The sequence below is a fragment of the Eulemur rufifrons genome, chromosome 1 (genome assembly GCF_041146395.1).
Source record: "Eulemur rufifrons isolate Redbay chromosome 1, OSU_ERuf_1, whole genome shotgun sequence".
In the NCBI taxonomy this organism is placed as follows: Eukaryota; Metazoa; Chordata; class Mammalia; order Primates; family Lemuridae; genus Eulemur; species Eulemur rufifrons.
The window spans coordinates 30,352,703-30,367,644 of record NC_090983.1 but is presented as its reverse complement, the minus strand read 5'-3'; the positions used below and the strand labels follow the sequence as shown (position 1 = coordinate 30,367,644).

Here is a 14,942-nt window from a genome sequence, read left to right as displayed (position 1 = left end):
TACAATGGCCTCTGAGTGTTCAAGTGAAAGGAAGAGTTGCACATCTCTGACTTTAAATCAAAAGCTAAGAATGATTAAGCTTAGGGAGCTTAGTGAGGAAGGCATGTTGAAAGCCAAGATTGGCCAAAAGCTAGGCCTTTTGTACCAAACATTTAGCCACGTTGTATATGCAAAGGAAAAGTTCTTGAAGGAAATTAAAAGTGCTGTTCCAGTGAACACATGAATGATAAGAAAGCAAAACAACCTTATTGTTGATATGGAGAAAGTTTTAGTGGGATGGATAGATCAAATCAGCCACAACATTCCCTTAAGCCAAAATCTAATTCAAGGCAAGGCCCTAACTCTCTTCACTTCCATGAAGGCTGAGAGACGTGAGGAAGCTACAGAAGAAAAGTTTGAAGCTAGCAGAGGTTGGTTCATGAGGTTTAAGGAAAGAAGCCATCTCCATAACATAAAAGTGCGAAGTGAAGCAGCAAGTGCAACGGAGAAGCTGCAGCAAGTTATCCAGAAGGTATGGCTAAAATAATTGATGAAGGTGGCTACGCTAAACAAAAGAATTTCAATGTAGATAAAACAGCTTTATATTAGAAGATGCTGTCTAGGATTTTCATAGCTAGGGAAAAGTCAGTGCTTGGGTTCAAAGCTTCAAAGGACAAGCCAACTCTCTTGTTAGGGGCTAATGTAGCTGGTGACTTTAAGTTGAAGCCAATGCTCATTTACCATTTAGAAAATCTTAAGACCCTTGAGATTATTCTAAATCTACTCGGTACTCTACAAATGGAATAACAAAGCCATCTGTTTACATCATGGTTTACTGAATATTGAATAATTTTATCTATCACTATTTTATCACTTAATTTTATCTATCCTCATTTTCTTTGTCTATAAAGGGTATGGATGTTTTTGAAGGGTTAGGTAAGAGATACAGGCATACCTCGAAGATCCTGCAGATTCAGTTCCAGATCACCACAATAAAGTGAATATCTCAATAGTGCAAGTCACACGAATTTTTTTGGGGGGGGAGGTTCCCAGTGCATATAAAAGTTATGTTTATACTGTAGTCTATTAAGTGTGCAATAACATTATGTCTATAAACAACAGTGTGGCTAGGTGTGCTAGCTTATGCCTGTAGTCCCAGCTACTCAGGAGGCTGAGGCAGGAGGATCATTTGAGCTCAGGAGTTTGAGGTCACAGTGAGCTATGATGATGCCACTGCACTCTAGTAGGGTGACAGAACGAGACTCTGTCTCAAAAATAAATAAATAAATAGATAAATAAATAAAGATTAAAAAAATCAAAAACAAGGGAATGGAGATATTCATTTGCTCCAAAAGAAATCAGAAGATTTCTCTAACAATACTTATCCCTTCCATTTTTCTTCTAGAGTTAGAATTGAATAATTAATTGCCTAATACTGCTTACTGCTTGTAATAATTAGCAGAATTAGGATGCATCTAACAAAAAGTAAAATTAGCCCAATGTACTGGTATACACCTGTAATTGCAGCTACAAGACCAGTCTGGGCAACACATTGAGACTCCGCTTCAAAAAATATAATAAAATAAAATAAACTAAGACCAAAAAAAAGACTAACCCTGACCATGACCTAAACGTGATACTATTAGGTTATTAAGTATGGAATGTCCGATTTCCTTAAGTACTTACTAAGTTTGACAGTTGCTATCTCTGACATTTCACTTTGACACATATTGTTTTGTATTTTTATTGTGAAGGTACATCCTCGGTCTTTCCAACGCATGTTTTGGCTTGTGATTATCTGTCAAATTTTTTTAGAGCAATTTTTGTACAACCATGGGTAAGTCAATAACCCGTGTTTTTTTTTTTTCTTTGTGTATAGTGTTATTTCAAATATTTGTTAAAACGCCATTGTTATTCCTCAGGACAGGAACAAAGATCACCCTCTGCAGAAACTTAGGAACTATGTACAGAACTTTACAGAACAGAGGCAGTGCTTTAGCTGAAGCCTGACTGCTGACTAGAGAATGGAGTTCTGAGTGGACTCGGGAACAAAAGGAAACCAAGCAGGGAACAGGAAGGTGCCCACCTGAATCACATTTCAGCTGCCATCAGTACGTATCTTGTGGTGGTCACAGATTGTAGGCTCTGTTTTGGGAAGGTTCAGGTGCAGCACAGGATTCCATTTGTCTACTTGGCTACACCCCTGGCTGAGGTGCCATAAGGTCAATGTCACTCAAGTTCTTGGCCAGCTAAACTCCCACAGCAAAGAGTCCTAAATTAAGGATCAAGTTCCTCCGGAAATCATTCCTATCAGTGGCAAAGCGATAGACGCCCCGAAGCCAATCTCCCATGTTGTCCGGAATTTCAGGAGCTTCATTTGCCAAGCCCACAGTGCTCACTGCAACCCCGTTGGAAGCCATGCTGGTTCCCCCACCGTGTTATTTTTTAATATGAGTTCCATCTTGGAACCAGTGCAGCACAGACAGCTTGAAATATCAACGAAGTGTTTTGAAAAGATGTGGCTAATGAATGTACACACACAGTATGTTGATGGTTTGAGAAGTTCCATTCTGGTGATTTTAATTTTCAAAATGAGCCATGTGGGTTACCTGAGTCCAAGGTGGATAATGATGAGCTGAAAGCTGTAGTGGAAGCAAATCCATCTCAACCTATGCGTGCAAATGCAAGGTTGGATGTTGCTATTCTAACAATATTGGACCATTTGAAACAAATCGGCAAGGTAAAGAAGCTGAATAGATGGGTATTGCATGAATTAAATGAGCATCAGAAGAGAAATCATCTTGAAGCTTGCCTTTCTTTGCTGTCATGACATAAAGGTGAACCATTTCTACATCATATTGTTATGTGTGATGAAAAATGGATCTTTTTGACAATTGACAATGTTCAGCACGATGGTTGGATAAAGATGAAGTGCCAAAACACAGTCCAAAACCGACTATTCATCAAAAAAGCTAATGATGTCTGTCTGGTGGTCCAGTGCTGGTATTACCCACTATAGCTTCATGAATCCTGGTCAGTTGATTATAACAGATGTCTACTGCAACCAGTCGGACGAAATGACGAGGATGCTTGCAATTAAGCAGCCAAGATTGGTCAATAGAGACAGGCCAGTCCTCTTGCAAGACAGCACTTTACACATGTCTCCCAAACAGTGGTGCTGAAATTACAGAAGCTGGACTTGGAAACTCTGTCATCCACCATGTTCACTAGACCTTACACCAACTGACTACCACTTCTTCCAGGCTTTGGACCACTTCTTGCAAGGAAAAACATTAAATTCTCAACAAACTGTGGAAAACGCCTTTCACAATTTCATGGCCACTCACTCTCCAGGCTTCTTTGCTGCTGGCATAAGTAAGCTACTGTTAAGATGACAAAACTGTGTTGATAGTTTGGGCACATACTTTGATTAATTGCACTTATTCTTGTTTGAGATATAATAAACTAAACTTTTGATTCAAAATGGGGACACTTCATATTTAATGACCTAATACCATTTATTCAAAATATATTTATTCAAAGAAATACTGAGCAATTCAAAATTAAACTTGAAGGGAATATCTTTAATGAGGGCAGCACAATTAATTAAAATGTTCTATACAGAGAAACTCAGTGAATTGTATTACTTTGTCTCACACGTTCAACTTCTAACAGTTTCCAGTGAAGTCTTTTGGGTTTAAGTTGGAGGATGGGGCCTGTTAGCATTCCTGAATATTGCATTTATAATGCTACACATCCTGCCTGGAGTATGCAAACCTCTGTAGAAGGGTGAGGAATTTTTTTAAGGCAGTGCTTACTAATTGGTTTTTTATATATGAGGTCCAACTTAGAAGAAAAAAAATGTTACCAGTCTTCATTTAAAAAAGAGAAATTGTATTGAGGCCAGTTTGGGCAACAAGACCCCATCTCAAAAAAAAAAAAAAACAAAAAACACTGTGTGTTTATTTTAAACTGAGGCAAGGAAGTATTTGTAGATGTACTGTTATGATCACCAAAGGTTTTCTCCCCAAAATCTTAAGTCTATATAACTAGAACTCTTAGCACTTTCTATAGTATTTGGCTGTAAAGCTGTCCCTTTTTTTTATTTCAGCATATTACGGGGATACAAATGTTTAGGTTACATATATTGTCTTTTCCCCACCCAAGGCATTAGTACAACCTCTGTGGAAAGTAATAGGGAGATACCTCAAAGAACTACAAGCAGAACTACCATTTGATCCAGCAATCCCATTACTGGGCATCTACCCAGAGGAACAAAAGACATTCTATAAAAAAGACATCTGCGGCCGGGCGCGGTGGCTCACGCCTGTAATCCTAGCACTCTGGGAGGCCGAGGCGGGTGGATCGCTCAAGGTCAGGAGTTCGAGACCAGCCTGAGCAAGAGCGAGACCCCGTCTCTACTAAAAATAGAAAGAAATTATATGGACAACTAAAAATATATATATAGAAAAATTAGCCGGGCATAGTGGCGCATGCCTGTAGTCCCAGCTACTCGGGAGGCTGAGGCAGGAGGATCGCTTGAGCCCAGGAGTTTGAGGTTGCTGTGAGCTAGGCTGACGCCACGGCACTCACTCTAGCCTGGGCAACAAAGTGAGACTCTGTCTCAAAAAAAAAAAAAAAAAAAAAAAGACATCTACACTTGAGTGTTTATAGCAGCACAATTCACCATTGCAAAGATGTGGAAACAACCGAAGTGCCCATCAATACATGAGTGGATTAATAAAATGTAGTATATGGATACCATGGTATTCTACTCAGCCACAAAAAACAATGGTGATCTAGCACCTCTTGTATTATCCTAGATAGAACTGGAGCTCATTTTACTAAGTGAAGTATCACAAGCATGGAAAAACAAGCACCACTTGTACTCACCATCAAATTGGTATTAACTGACCAACACTTAAGTGCACATATGGTAGTAACATTCATCAGGTGTCATGCAGATTGGAGGTGGAGGAGAGGATGAGTGTATACACACCTAAAGGCTGTCCCTTTTTAACAAGTCGTGCATGATTTGAGATAGAGTGGTTCTTGGCAGAGAGGAATTTTAGGAGTTTGGAGGTAGGGTGGTAAGTGGAATCATAGTTTAGCCATAGATAAGAAACTTAGTTCTAGTCCCTCCCTCTAAAAAAAGAAGACAGTTCCACTAAAAGATAGATTCATAGATGTTGGAAAAGCAGGAGTTGGGGGAACTGTTGATTTTTTTTTTTTTTTTTTGAGACAGGATGTCTGTTACCCTGCCAGAGTGCAGTGGTGTTATTGTAGCTCACTGTAACCTAAAACTCCTGGGCTCAAGCAATCCTCCTGACTTGGCCTCCCAGAGTCCTAGGATTATAGGTCTGAGCCACCGCACCCGGCCGTTGATTTTTTTTGAATGTGGAACAGGGCAAAGAGGAGTACTTGAGAAATTGATAGGTGAGTGTATAGTAAATAACATGTATGTCATTTTAAAGTTTGTTAAATGTTTTTCTTAAGCTCATTTCAGTAAGCAGAAAACACTTTCAAAGAAACATGTGAATGACAGCTGCTATTAATCCTTTCCTGTAACTAATTTGAAGTACTCATAGAGTTTTTTAAGTTAGCCATTTCCACTGTTTGATCTTCAATGAAGTTTGTGTATTGTTATAAAATAATAAAGATAAAGCACTATTCAGAAGCAGGGGGGAAAGATAAGGAGCTAGATATTAGTAAAAAGTAGCAACAAACATGAGTACTAGATGATGACCTTAGGGACTGTTAGTGAAAGTGTCTCCAAATTCATGCTTTGATATGTGACCTCTCTTCCCAAAACGGCAATAATAGGCAAAATATTATTAATAAAAAGTGACATGGCTAGGCTCAAATCAAGTTTTATATCTCCTTGGAATATAAAAGCAAAGTGTTCTACATAACCAAACTCTGGGGCCAGAAGTTGGCAGTGGTGAGCAAAAACTAGGTTTCTTCAGGGTTACCAGAGTCCAAAAGCTGTGTGAAAAGGAGATCAGAACCTGGCTCCTAGGTTGAAGCCAGGGGCTCTGTCCTTAAAGAACATCTTGTTTCTTGGAGTTAAAAACATTTTTCATAAGCTGCGTACATAAGGAATGTCAGAATGAAGTATGACCAAGAATTTAGCCAAGGTACTCACTCACTCTGTGACCGTATCTGTAATACCCCCAATGTTTTTATTAGCGTTGGATTCTCAAAATGCTATCATAAGACCTAGTTCTGGTTTGAGAGCAAGGGATAGATATCAAGGGGAAGCACCTGGAAATATGCTGGGGAGGAGGTGGTGAATGGGAGTTGGATGAGAGAGCGAGCAATCAAAAAATCTGAGCCTGCAAACTCACATTTTAAAACACCTGAAAAAAAATCTAATACTGAGGAAGTTCATTAGAAATGATCCAGAAGTAACACACACACTTATATTTGAAAAAAAACTTTATGTGAAAAACTTAAAAGCTTTTAGAAGAAAATATATATCTTTTTGACCTTGGTATAAGAAAAAGAATTTCTTTAAAAAGGCACAAAAAATAGAAATATTATAATAGAAAAATTAATAAATTTAATTACATTTAACGATTATATATAGCAGGAGACATTAAAAAGTAAAAAAGAAGATACAGATTGAGAAAGATATTTGCAACATATATAATCAAGTAAGAATTATTATCCAAACTATGAAAAACATCTTTTAAAAAAGTAACAATCCAAAGGGAAAATGGGAAAGGGTTTGAATAGGTAACTCACAAAATAGGAAACCTGGATGGTTACTCAACATGTGAAAAGATGTATCATTAATCAAGGATATGGTAGAAAGAGGGATTAAAACAATATTCTGGCTGATCTAGCACTAGCAATTAAATGCTGCCTCCAGAAGTAACTCTTTAGTGAAGTCCTGAGTTATCAGGATGATCAGAGCTTGACTGCCAAGCTGTAGGAAATGGAGCATGAGCAAGAAATAATCCTTTGTTGTTTAAAGCCACTGAGATTCTGGGATTGTTATTTTGACTGATACAGAGAGGAAGTAAATGACTGGAGGAATGGGATGGAGGGGGAGACTTGGAAGTATATGTCTTGTGTAACTTTAAATTTGCTTACTAGTAGCATATATTCTTTTAAAAAGTAAATTGCTCTGGTTACCACATAGATTGGATTATGAGGGGATGTAGAGAAAGCAGTAAGGAGGCTGTCAAAGTTGCTCAGGTAAGAGATGATAGTGAAAATTAGAATGGTGCATTGGATAGAGATAAATGGAGTCTAGAGATAATATTGAAGGTAAAACTCATTGGATTTGGTAATTAATTGAATGTGTTATATATTTCTGCAATGAAATTTTTACAGTGCACATACAATGCTTTTTGTAGGCCCAAGATGAAGTTATTAAGTAAAAAAATAAAGAAGCCTTTAAAAAGGCTTCATTATCCTCTGAACCTTAAAAATTTTTCATTCCTATGCCATCATTTTTGTGAGGTACTTTGATTTCTTTACTTCATTTACACCTTTTTTTCCATTCTCACAGTACTTCTCCAGTTAAGAATTATATGGTGCCTCTACTGCACCATTATGAGAAATACCTTATATTATTTCACCCACCTCCGATCTATTCTCACTACAGTTCTTACACATTGTCTAATCTCTCCAAAATGTAATTGTGATGTGTTTTTTTTACATGCTCAAGGAAGAGCTGTAGCTCCCTCCTGTCTGCAGACCAAGGTTTGTAGGACAGACTATAACATTCTACCTTGCTAACCTTACCTTTTCCCCTTTAATGCATGTGTGTGTACACACACAGTCTCTCTGTCTTTCTCTCTCATTCATATATATACACACACTCTCATCAGAACTGAAAGATTTATAATTCCTATTCCTGTGGTTTTGTCCATACTGTTCTTTTTTTTTTTTTATTGAGACAGAATCTCACTCTGTTACCTGGGCTAGAGTGCCGTGGCATTAGCCTAGCTCACAGCAACCTCAAACTCCTGGGTTCAAGCGATCCTTCTGCCTCAGCCTCCTGAGTAGCTGGGACTACGGACATGCGCCACCATGCCCGGCTAATTTTTTCTGTATATTTTTAGTTGTCTGGCTAATTTAGTTCTATTTTTAGTAGAGATGGGAGTCTCGCTCTTGCTCAGGCTGGTCTCGAACTCCTGACCTCAAGCGATCCTCCTGCCTCAGCCTCCCAGAGTGCTAGTATTACAGGCGTGAGCCACCACGCCCAGCCTCCATACTGTTCTTGAATGCCCTTGTACCTCTTGATACCTTACTTGTCCTTTTCAGGTCCATCACAAATTCTCCTTCTTTCCACATGCTTCTAACTAGAAGTTTTTGCATGTGCCCATAGCATTTTATTTACTTCTGTCATGGTACCTTTCTTTTCCAACTGTTCTTCCTTTATTTCCTGGCTGAGTTATTGATACCCAATTCACCCCATTGCCAAGACCACAAATAGGTGATCTTTGGTTCTTGATTATTTCTTTTCTTTTCTTCTTTTTTTTTTTTTTGGTTCTGCCTAATGTGGCATTGATTATTTCTTAACTCCCATGTCTGTATTCACCAGAGCATCCAACTATAGACAGTAAGCTAATCCTATCATCTCTAAGGAAATTATGTAACATTATCTAGAAACAACTATAGCATATGTAGCATACAGAAGTTATTTTCTTTTCTTTGTTTGGTTTATTTTAGAGACAGGGTCTTGCTTTATTGCCCAGGCTGGAATACAGTGGCCCAATCATAGCTCACTGTAACCTCTTACTCGTGGTGTCAAGTGATCCTCCTGCCTCAGCCTCTTGAGTAGCTAGGACTACAGGTGTGAGCCACTGTGCCTGGCCAGAAGTTATTTTCTTAACCCTCACAATAACCCTTGAAGGACTTTTCTTATTTATATTGTACAAGTGAGAGAACTAATGGTCAAAGCTCAGTAACTTGTGCAAGGTCAGATGTTAAATTTTTTGTGTGACTTCAAGGCCTATGCTAGTTCCATTTGGCCGTATATATATGTCTCTTGTAATCCATTCCTTTCTTATTTTCTTCTGTTCCTGCCTTTATCAGTTCTCTCTCTGTATTATTGCGATAGCTTTCTAACTGGCACATGCCCCTCTTCCCTCCCTTCCCCATTTGCTTTTTCATATGCTGCCAGAGTACTTTTCTAAAATAAAATCTATTCATTTTATTCCCCTGCTTAAAATTCATCAGTGGTTCCCTGGGGCCTACAAAATGAAGTTCAAACTCCTTATCACGGCACATCCATCATCTGGTTCCTGCTTACATTTTCAGCATCATTTCCTACTGCTCCCCCTTCCCCACTCTGCATTCCAGTAACACTGAACTATTTATGGTTACTGGAACTTAACACATTCTAAGTTATTGCTTACAATATTCCCCTTGCTTGGAATTTCCTTCTCTCCTGGTCTGCCTTATGAATCCTTACTTATCTATCACAATTCAGCTCAAGCTACATTTCTGTGATGTTGACATTTTAAAATATTCCTTGACATTCCCTAGAGAGATTGGGCAGTATTAGGCTCCTCTAAGTTCTCTTTTCTTACTTCCAGTAGACCACTTACCACATTGTACTTTGTTTCTCTCACCTATTAGACAATGGGGTTCTTGAGGACAGAATTTTTTTTTCTTGAACTCGTGACTACCTTTCTAACTGTAGTCCCTAGTATAGTGTCTGGCACAGTAGGTATTGGTATTACTTTGCTTGGGCTCCCAAAACAAAATACCATAGAATAGGTAGCTTAGACAGACAGGGTGCCAGCATGGGTGAAAACTCTGGGACTGTCTCTGGATGCAGGTTCATCATGGCCTTTCCTCACTGTGTAAGAGTAGAGAGAGAGTAACTTCCAGCCTCCAGAACTGTGAGAAAATAAACGTCCCCGATATAGTTACATTGGAGGATAGGGCTTCAACATATGAATTTGGGGGAAGACAATTCAGTCTATAGCAGTATGCAATATTTGTTGAATTGTTAAATTTTGTTTTATGATTCACTGTTCGTCTTTCCCATTAAATAATACATTTCTTGAGGCCGGGCGCGGTGGCTCACGCCTGTAATCCTAGCACTCTGAGAGGCCGAGGTGGGTGGATCGCTCAAGGTCAGGAGTTCAAGACCAGCCTGAGGAAGAGCGAGACCCCGTCTCTACTAAAAATAGAAAGAAATTATCTAGACAACTAAAATATATACAGAAAAAAAATTAGCCGGGCATGGTGGCGCATGCCTGTAGTCCCAGCTACTCGGGAGGCTGAGACAGTAGGATCGCTTAAGCCCAGGAGTTTGAGGTTGCTGTGAGCTAGGCTGATGCCACGGCACTCACTCTAGCCCGGGCAACAGAGTGAGACTCTGTCTCAAAAAAAAAAAAAAAAAATACATTTCTTGAGAGAAGAAGTTGTTTATTATTTTTATATTCCTCAGACTTTGAAAGTGTGGATTTTCAAGAGTTGTTGAATGTGCTAAATTAATTACATTATATAATGGGATTGATGATGTGTATTTAAGTCAGATAGGTAGAGCTTCTGGACTGCTAATTTTGACTGATGTTTCTAATGTAGTAATTTGACCCATTCTTTTTGCCCAGTTTGCCAAATTGATGGGTCCTTTTGTTATATGTACTTGTATTCAGTGCATTTTATAAAATTGACAAGTTGACAGGCTTAATCCGTATCTTAAGAACTCTATATGATTAAAAATTTAGGAAGAATTGGGATTTGCATGATCAAAGAATACTAAGATACATTTCCTCAGCCATTAAACTTCAATATGCTAAAATATGCTACTTCGTTAAGACTTTGGGAAAGAAATTTCAAGTTACAGTGTAGTGTTTTGGTGTCCATCATATCTGATTTGCTGGAGCTGTAACATATTCTGCATAGATTTTATTGTGTTTTTTTATGTATATGACATGCTATAAAGATATATTAGGGCCGCTGTGGTGGCTCACGCCTGTAATCCTAGCACTTTGGGAGGCCGAGGCTGGTGGATTGTTTGAGCTCAGGAGCTCGAGACCAGCCTGAGCAAGAATGAGACCCCTGTCTCTACCAAAAATAGAAAGAAATTATATGGACAGCTAAAAATATATATAGAAAAATTAGCTGGGCATGGTGGTGCATGCCTGTAGTCCCGGCTACTTGGGAGGCTGAGGCAGGAGGAATGCTTGAGCCTAGGAGTTTGAGGTTGCTGTGAGCTAGGCTGACACCATGGCACTCTAGCCCGGGCAACAGAGCAAGACTCTGTCTCAAAAAAAAAAAAAATAAATAAAAAGGAAAAAAAAAAGATATATTAGAATTCGAAAATTGCTTCCTCTGGCCAACATTCAAAAAGGACACAGTACAGGGTATTCTGATGCTGTTGATGAGTCTTGCGAGTAATACAAACACAGATATAAATTTTGTTGATACCACTTTTCAGTAACCTTGGTTTGTTGATTCGAACTTCTTTGAGTCTGTTTTTTAATCTGCAAAATGACAAATTTATATTACAATTTGGTTTATTTAAATGCATTGTTAAATTAAAAATGTGAAACATCCATTTATAGTCATGCACTGCATAACAGTGTTTTGATTAACAACAGGCTGAACATATGATGGTGGTCCCACAGGATTATAATACCATATTTTTACTGTACTTTTCTATATTTAGATACACAAATAATTACCATTGTGTTTCAGTTGCCTATAGTATTCAGTGCAATAACATGCTATACAGATTTGTAGCGTAGGAGGAATAGGCTATAGATACCATATAGCCTAGGTGTGTAGTAGGCTATACTATCTAGGTTTGTATAAGTATACTCTATGATATTTGTACAAGAAAATCTCCTAGTGATACATTTCTTAGAATGTATTTCCCCATTTTTAAGCCACACGTGACCATATTTTAAAATTCTAACAGTTCAAAAAGATATGAAAATCCTTTCTACTCTAGATCTCTAATTCTTTGTCTTCATATTTTAAGGCAAACAATTGTTATCAGTTTATTATGTCCTTTCAGAAGTATTTTATTTACATATAAATACAGGTACTTATATATAAGTATAGTATGTGTGTCCATGTGTACATGTTTGGGGGGGATTGTCATTAAAACCAATAAATTATGGAGAATAGCTAGCATGATGTAATATGATACAGTAGATTTTAAATGATATCTGTTACTTTCCTTCCTCTTCCTTTCATGAAATCTTCTTACAAAGGGCTCATGCAGTCAGAAAATTCCTTTAGGATGTGTTTTCATTTTGTGGCTTAAAATACTGTTGATTTTCAGATCACAAAGGTTGCCCATGTTCACATATAAGCAGAAAAGTAATTAATATCTAACACCAGGTAATGATTCATTTTGTTACCAGTTACTTGAGGTGTTCCTTTACCATGCTGTTTCATTCCATTAGCACAGAGGTTGCTCTAGCACATTACTAGAGGTGATTTTGCACCCAAGGACATTTGGTAGTATGTAGAGACCTTTTTGGTTGTAACAACTAGGGGATGCTATTAGTATTTACTGGATAAAAGCTAGGGATGCTGCTAAACATCCTACAGTGCATGGGACAGCCCCAACACTACAGAATTATCTGGCACAAAATACAAGTAGTACTGAGGTTAAAAAACCCTGAATTAGCTTAAATAATGATGAATTGAGTATAAGTCATTCTCTCCTTAGAGTCTATGTTGACTCTTCATTTTGTGATTTTATTATTTTAAATCTAAAACGATCCTAGATTAGTTGTTATCTAATATGTAACCAATATGTACATCTGTTCTGTTTCTCAGGTTCTAATCTTAAAATATTTAAAGTCGTTTTGTCATATAGTGTTGGCATTTGTTTTGCAAGTTTTTACCTTAATTAAAAACATGCCAAAGGCAGCAGAAATCCGTTTTTTTTTTTTTTTAAACTAAAATGATAAAATGGTCCTCAACTGTTCAATCTGCTTCGCTGCTTTGAGGTTTTACCTGGCCCTATTCCATAACACTCTGAGGCGTAAAATCTTACAGCCATCTGCCAGCTGGTAAGGTAGCATCTGTCTAGGATGTTCAAGAGTGTTGCTTTGCCACATATAGAGGCAAGCAAGTCCTGTCTCTAAATTACCCTTTGAGGCTGAAAATCATATAGCCATCTGCCAGCTGATAAGGTAGCATCTGTCTAGGATGTTCGAGAGTGTTCCTTTGCCAGATCTAGAGGCAAGCAAGTGCAGTGTTTAAATTTCATCTTTACTGGACCTCCAGGATCTTGAGGGCTTATATTAGTCAGGATTTTCTAGAGAAACAGAACCAATAGGATATCTATATCTATATATAGATATATATGTACACAGGAACTTCAAAAAGTTCATGGAAATGCATATTATGAAAACACTGTGCGTGCATTTCAAATTTTTTTGCACCAAAATAAACTTGTACTAACTTGTTATAACATGTCTGAACAGGATCTAGTTTGAGGCACCAAGGATAAGACATCAGTTTGAAAAGAGCCCCCATTAGAACAATGTGAATTCTGCTAAAATTGAAGCAAGAACAAACATCAAATTTATGGTGCCTGTGAACATGACCTTATTTGGAAATTGGGTTTTTGCAGATGTAGTCAAGTTGAAGTCATATTGAATTAGGGTGGGCCCTAATCCAATAGGACTGGTGTCCTTATAAGAAGAGGTAAAGACAAAGACACATAGAGGGAACGTAATGTGATGACAGAGGCAGAGATTGGAGTGATGCATCTATAAGCCAAGGAACACCAAAGATTGCTAACTAGATGTTAGAAGAGCTGAGGAAGGATTCTCCCCTCAGGTTTCAGAGGGAGCATGGCCCTGCCAACCTTAGGGTTGGACTTCTAGTTTCCAGAACTATAAGATGATAAATAAGTCCTCACTTAACATTGTAGATACAGGTTTTTGGAAACTGCAACTTTAAGTGAAACGACTTATAACGAAACCAGTTTTACTATAGGCTAATTGATATAAACAAGAGTTAAGTTCCTATGGCATATTTGTGATCACAAAAACACCACCAAACTTCTAGATAAAGACTCAAATACTTTTAATATTAAACATTAAAATGTGAGCTATACTTGCATTTTAAAAAGATTAATAAAAACAAATATAAGGCCGGCCGCAGTGGCTCATGCCTGTAATCCTAGCACTCTGGGAGGCCGAGGTGGGCGGATTGTTTGAGCCCAGGAGTTCAAGACCAGCCTGAGCAAGAGCGAGACCCCGTCTCTACTAAAAATAGAAAGAAATTATATGGACAGCTAAAAATATATATAGAAAAATTAGCCAGGCATGGTGGCGCATGCCTGTAGTCCCAGCTACTTGGGAGGCTGAGTCAGGAGGATCGCTTGAGCCCAGGAGTTTGAGGTTGCTGTGAGCTAGGCTGACGCCACGGCACTCTAGCCTGGGCAACAGAGCGAGAATCTGACTCAAAAAAAAAAAAAAACCAAAAACAAATATAATTAATTATCCCATTTTTGGTGAATCAGTGCATAATGGCAGTTATGGTGGTAGTTGGGTTAAATCAAGAAATAAATCTGGCTGGGCGCGGTGGCTCACGCCTGTAATCCTAGCACTCTGGGAGGCCGAGGTGGGCGGATCGTTTGAGCTCAGGAGTTTGAGACCAGCCTGAGCAAGAGCGAGACCCCACCTCTACTAAAAATAGAAAGAAATTATATGGACAGCTAAAAATATATATAGAAAAAATTAGCCGGGCATGGTGGCGCATGCCTGTAGTCCCAGCTCCTCGGGAGGCTGAGACAGGAGGATCGCTTGAGCTCAGGAGTTTGAGGTTGCTGTGAGCTAGGCTGACGCCACGGCACTCACTCTAGCCTGGGCAACAGAGTGAGAGTCTGTCTCAAAAAAAAAAAAAAAAAGAAAAGAAATAAATCTAAGATTATAAGGAGCACCTCCTACTATCATGCAGTTCAAAAGCAATAAATATGGCGGGCTCCCCGAGCACTTTCAGACTGCATCATTTATTGTACA

At 38.4% G+C, this 14,942-nt stretch overlaps 1 protein-coding gene and 1 pseudogene across 3 annotated transcripts in view; one reads left to right on the top strand and one right to left on the bottom strand.

The window, feature by feature from the left end:
* The window catches only part of BMPR2 (bone morphogenetic protein receptor type 2), a 129,741-nt gene that overhangs the window by 51,243 nt on the left and 63,556 nt on the right, over positions 1-14,942 (top strand). The window lies entirely within an intron of this gene.
* On the bottom strand, positions 2,111-2,482 carry LOC138383550 (mitochondrial import receptor subunit TOM6 homolog pseudogene; annotated as a pseudogene).